This window comes from Bos javanicus, chromosome X (genome assembly GCF_032452875.1).
Source record: "Bos javanicus breed banteng chromosome X, ARS-OSU_banteng_1.0, whole genome shotgun sequence".
NCBI classification, from domain to species: Eukaryota; Metazoa; Chordata; class Mammalia; order Artiodactyla; family Bovidae; genus Bos; species Bos javanicus.
In genome coordinates, this window is record NC_083897.1 from 83,910,078 (window position 1) to 83,916,063 (window position 5,986).

The following is a 5,986-nucleotide window of genomic DNA, read 5'->3' on the forward strand; positions in this document are numbered from 1 at the left end:
TATGTAAATAATTATATTGCCATAAAAATAAGAATACTCACTAAGAGTTTCTAAATTCTGTAGGAATTTAGAGAGAAAAGATGAATGTTACAATTCTGCTTACAAAGTTAAAATGTACCAATTGCTGTAAGTCATAGTTAACTTAAGGGGAACAGTTTCCTTATATTTGGACAACAAAGATTAAAAGCTAGTAATATTTCAGACAAAAAGTCGTACAAACTAACATTCAGCCTATGTAATTAATTCTTGTTGATCATGATCTTCTGTTAACAGTTTTATGAAGTCATCAGGGTTTCCACTAGAATTTAATTTCAAATTCCACTTTAATTTCTTAACTAGTTCACTGGTATGAGCTGAAAGTTATCAGAAACCTGGTGTGTCAAAAGGTTCTTTCTATGAATATTTTTGAAGATGAAGCATTTTTGCAAAAGCATCAGAGTACAGAAATAACTGTCTATTGAAGACAAAAGACTTAAAAAGCAAGGTTAAAAACCTGTTTACAATGCAATTGTCAAAGAAATTTGCTATTGTAGTGGAATATAATATTAAAATATTAGCTAGAATTATGATTGATGACATCACACCAGGACATATTTAAATTTTAGAAATTTCATTTGATTTTTAGATCTTTTATATTAATGACATTTATCTATACAATGCAACCTAAGAAGGTTTATCACTACTCATTTAACAAAGCCCATGTAATTTAACTTACCAAATAAGTATTAATTAGTTTAATGTCTTTCTTTGATAAGAGAAAACATCTTGAGGTGCTCCAGGGGTGTTCTAGAAAACCTCGAAGTTAGCTAGAGGTCAAAAGAACTTCATTTAGAATTTGATTTAGGGGAAGTTTGTCAACTATATTAAAAAGGTTTTAAAACACTTAATCAAATAGGATCATAGGTCACTATGTAACAATACTTAGTTATCCACCCAAAAGTGATGAAAGATTTCGAATGCAAATACAGAAATTACAACAGTTTACTCAAAAGGTAAAAAAAAAGAAAACTTTATTATCAAGAGCATATCAATATCTGTTATTAGTTCAGTCACTCAGTCGTCTCTCTCTCTCTCTCTCTATATGTATATATATACACACACATTCTTTTACATGTTCTTTTTCATTATGGTTTATCACAGGATATTGAATATAGTTTTCTATACTAGACAGTAGAACCCTGTTCTTTACCATTCTATCTATAATAGTTTGCATCTGTTAATAAAAATATAGAATGCTTCTGAAATGTGTGTGCCATCCTTGCACAGGGGTCATGCTAATCTTCTCTGTGTGATTCCAATTTTAGTATATGTGCTGCCAAAGCCTGCACTCTGTCTTTCTCTAAAACTACCTTTAGGACAAATTACTTTATCTTCCTGGAAATAAATGTGTTTCCATTCCTCATATCTTCTTTTTTCTTGAAAGCAAAGATGTAAAGTAAAAAAAATTCTTTACTAATTTTAGTGGTTTTAATTACATATTTTAATTAGAATTCTCAACTCTTAAAAACCTACATTTCTAACAAAAACTAAGAAGTAAGCCATTATGAATATTAGCATTCTGTAGATTGGCAAACTTCTAAATACTACTTATGATTTTTTAGAACTATGTGCTTTTTTATAGAAGATATCTCCATGTGGCACCAAACATATTTACTAAATAGTCCTTAATATCTTTAGTTCTCTGTAAAAGGAAGCTTATATTTAGTAATTAATGTTTCAGTATTTTTATTAGGGGATGATCTAGATATTCAATAAACTTCTGTCACTTACCTTAAATTAGCAAAACTCTAAAGTTTGAAGTTGCCAAAACGATTTAGAGAAACTCATAAGGAGACACACCATAAAACATGATTATTCTTAAAAAGTTCACTTAAAAACTCTGAACACACACTTAATTTACTATTAAAAATTTTATTATTGGTCGAGTTCAGTTCAGTCGCTCAGTCGTGTCTGACTCTTTGCGACTCCATGAATTGCAGCACGCCAGGCCTCCCTGTCCATCACCAACTCCCGGAGTTCACTCAGACTCACGTCCATCGAGTCAGTGATGCCATCCAGCCATCTCATCCTCTGTTGTCCCCTTCTCCTCCTGCCCCCAATCCCTCCCAGCATCAGAGTCTTTTCCAATGAGTCAACTCTTCACATGAGGCGGCCAAAGTACTGGAGTTTTAGCATCATTCCTTCCAAAGAAATCCCAGGGCCGATCTCCTTCAGAATGGACTGGTTGGATCTCCTTGCAGTCCAAGGGACTCTCAAGAGTCTTCTCCAACACCACAGTTGAAAAGCATCAATTCTTGGGTGCTCAGCCTTCTTCACAGTCCAACTCTCACATCCATACATGACCACAGGAAAAACCATAGCCTTGACTAGATGGACCTTTGTTGGCAAAGTAATGTGTCTGCTTTTGAATATGCTATCTAGGTTGGTCATAACTTTCCTTCCAAGGAGTAAGCGTCTTTTAATTTCATGGCTGCAGTCACCATCTGCAGTGATTTTGGAGCCCCAAAAAGTAAAATCTGACACTGTTTCCTCATCTATTTCCCATGAAGTGATGGGACCGGATGCCATAATCTTCATTTTCTGAAGATGAGTTTTAAGCCAACTTTTTCACTCTCCACTTTCACTTTCATCAAGAGGCTTTTGAGTTCCTCTTCACTTTCTTCCATGAGGGTGGTATCATCTGCATATCTGAGGTTACTGATATTTCTCCCGGCAATCTTGATTCCAGCTTGTGTTTCTTCCAGTCCAGCGTTTCTCATGATGTACTCTGTATATAAGTTAAATGAGCAGGGTGACAGTATACAGCCTTGACATACTCCTTTTCCTCTTTGGAACCAATCTGTTGTTCCATATCCAGTTCTAACTGTTGCTTCCTGACCGGCGTACAGATTTCTCAAGAGGCAGGTCAAGTGGTCTGGTATTCCCATCTCTTTCAGAATTCTCCTCAGTTTATTGTGATCCACACAGTCAAAGGCTTTGGCATAGTCAATAAAGCAGAAATAGATGTTTTTCCGGAACTCTCTTGCTTTTTCGATGATTCAGCAGATGTTGGCAATTTGATCTCTGGTTCCTCTGCCTTTTCTAAAACGAGCTTGAACACCAGGAAGTTCATGGTTCACGTATTGCTGAAGCCTGGCTTGGAGAATTTTGAGCATTATTTTACTAGCATGTGAGATGAGTGCAATTGTGCGGTAGTTTGAGCATTCTTTGGCATGGCCTTTCTTTGGGATTGGAATGAAAAATGAAAAATTTTATTATATCAAGTCATTTTTCTGGCTGACAAATCAACAGATGTAATAAGATCTTATTTAACTTATAAATCTAGGTACAACAAAAGTATTATATTTAATGCTGATAACTCTAAAGACATGTCTATATTAATAAAGAACTAAACTATCTTTAATACCAAACATTAATTCAGTACTGAATATTTCCCAAATCTTGTGAAACTGAAATTCATTTTAGTTTCTTTTATATTTCTGAGAATTTATCTAAGTGCTTAATTTTCTTTAAACCAAATAGGACTCTTTTACAAATTAATTTTGACTATACCATACATCTACAGCACTAATCCATTGTGCTATGCATGCGTGGGTTTGTATCCCATCCTCGTCGTCCTGTCCCCTCCCGCTGTAGTGTGGGAGTGAGGTTTTAGTGCCTTGTGAACAAGGTATAAATTGGTGTTCCATTATGGATGAACTGTGTAACTTTCACACATATATGTAGACACACACAAATAGAGATCCCTTAGTTCCCATTCGAAATTTTCGGCCTTGTCGGGTACAATAAAACAATACCCATTCGTTATAGAAAAGGTCGGATTTGAATTGGGTTTCTGGCAGATGGTCACTTATTTAGGTGGCTAAACCCCCTTTTTTTTTTTTTTTTACTAATATTTATTGAGAAGACACTGAAGACTTATATTTGTCCTTGACAAGTCAAGTTCCAAATGACCTATCTCCCTATTCATTTGCTTTCCATAAAGATTACATTTCTGAAATTCGCACTTAAAAGATGGCCTAGATAAAACTTTCTGGAGAAGACCAGGCTCAGGGAGAGAAATGCAAGATCCTTCTAGGAGGGCTTTGTTCCCGTAAGGCCAGAATTTTTTTTCTTTTAATACTTACAAATCTCTTAAGATAGATAGGGGAAATTTGGGTTAATTAGTGTAGTTTGTTGCACAGTCATGTCCAACCCTTTGTGATCCCATGGACTATAGACCATCAGCCTCCTCTACCCATGGCATTCTCCAAGCAAGAATACTGAAATGGGTTGCCATTCCCTTGTCCAGGGGATCTTCCCAACCCAGGGATCAAACCCACGTATCCTGCATTGCAGACCGATTTTTTTTTTTTTTTTTAACCATCTGAGCCACTGGGGAAGACTAGGGGATATTTGAGGGAGAGAAAAGAAAAAAAGGATTGATGGGCTTTGAATTGTTTCTCAAGCCATACCTCTGGTCCTGGAAAGAGTAGATTTGTAAAACTGAGTACTGCTGTTTTTTATTTCCTCAAGGAATTAAGTGCACGCGTCCTTTGCCCAGCCACTTCAGTTGTGTCTGACTCTTTGCAACCCTATGAACTGTATAGCCCACCAGGCTCCTCTGTCCATGGGATTCTCTAGGCAAGAATACTGGAGTGGGATGCCATGCCCTCTGGCAGCGGAACTTCCCAACCCGAATCTGCCTGCATCTCCTGCATTGCAGGCAAATTCTTTACCCACTGAGCCACCTGGAAAGCCCATCAAGGAATTGAGTAACCACATCCTTGGTGGCTCAGCTGGTAAAGAATCTGCCTGCAAATGAGGGAGATTGGATTTGATCTCATGGTTGGGAAGATCCCCTGGAGAAGGGCACGGCTACCCACTCCAGTATTCTGGCTTGGAGAATCCCATGGACCGTATAATTCATGGGATTGCAAAGAGTCAGACACATCTGAGCAATTTTCACTCACTTTCATAAACATCAAAGGATGGACAAACCCATCCACCTATGTTGGGATGCTTTTCTTTCCCTCTGGGTATATTTAGCTTTGGGGAGAAGGCCAAAAAGCTCCTTATCACTGTGAATATCAGCTGTGTTCACTAGTTTAGTCAGACCAATGGCCTCCCATCAAGGTAATCCATTTACAAAAACTTTTGAGGATCCTCTCTGCATTTAAGAAATTCTTTAACTATGGCCCCCAGTTCACCCCTTGACCCAAAGAGGATTGCCTACAACCTCAAGTAGTCCCATTTCTAAAGGTAACTGCTTAACAGTCTCTTCAGAGTGGAAAAGCAATTCATACAGAGGATTATAAGAATGAGTACTCAAATAAAGGAGGATAGAGGGGAGTGGGAGCTATGTCAATCTTACAGTCTTTTGTTTTAGATACTTTTTATATCTTTAATCATTCATTAGACTTATACCACAAATCCTTCAAAGAAGCTGTTTTAGAAATTAGAAGTCTTTGGGGACTTTGCATACCAATTAAAATAGGTATAAGTGTTTAAGATGAGCACTTTCTAAATTTTTAACAATTTCAAAGTCTTTCAAATTCTGAGGATCCATAATTTGTCTATTGATGTTGTTCAGTCAGTAAGTCATGCATACCAGGCTTCTCTGTCCTTCACTGTCTTATGGAATTTGTTCAATTTCATGTCCACTGAGTTGGTGATGCTATCTAACCATCTAATCCTCTGCCAACCTCTTGTCCTTTTGCCTTCAATCTTTCCCAGCATCAGGGAAATGAGTTTTCCATTGAGTTGGCTCTCACATCAGGTGGCCAAAGTACTGGAGCTTCAGCTTCAGCATCAGTCCTTCCAATGAATACTCAGGAATGATTTCCTTCAGGATTGACTGGTTTGATCTCCTTGCAGTCTAAGGGACTCTCAAGAGTCTTCTCCAGCACCACAAATCAAAAGCATCAATTCTTCAGCTCTCAGACTTCTTTATGGTCAAACTTTCACATCATACCTGACTAGTGGAAAAATCATTAGCTGTGACTGT

The 5,986-nt window shown here is 37.2% G+C and overlaps 1 non-coding gene across 1 annotated transcript; it reads right to left on the reverse strand.

Moving 5' to 3' along the window:
• Positions 1-1,221: 1,221 nt before the first annotated feature.
• LOC133243661 (U6 spliceosomal RNA) lies at positions 1,222-1,328 on the reverse strand. Its single transcript, XR_009735201.1, has one exon. It is a non-coding gene; the product is annotated as a U6 spliceosomal RNA (small nuclear RNA).
• Positions 1,329-5,986: the final 4,658 nt, after the last annotated feature.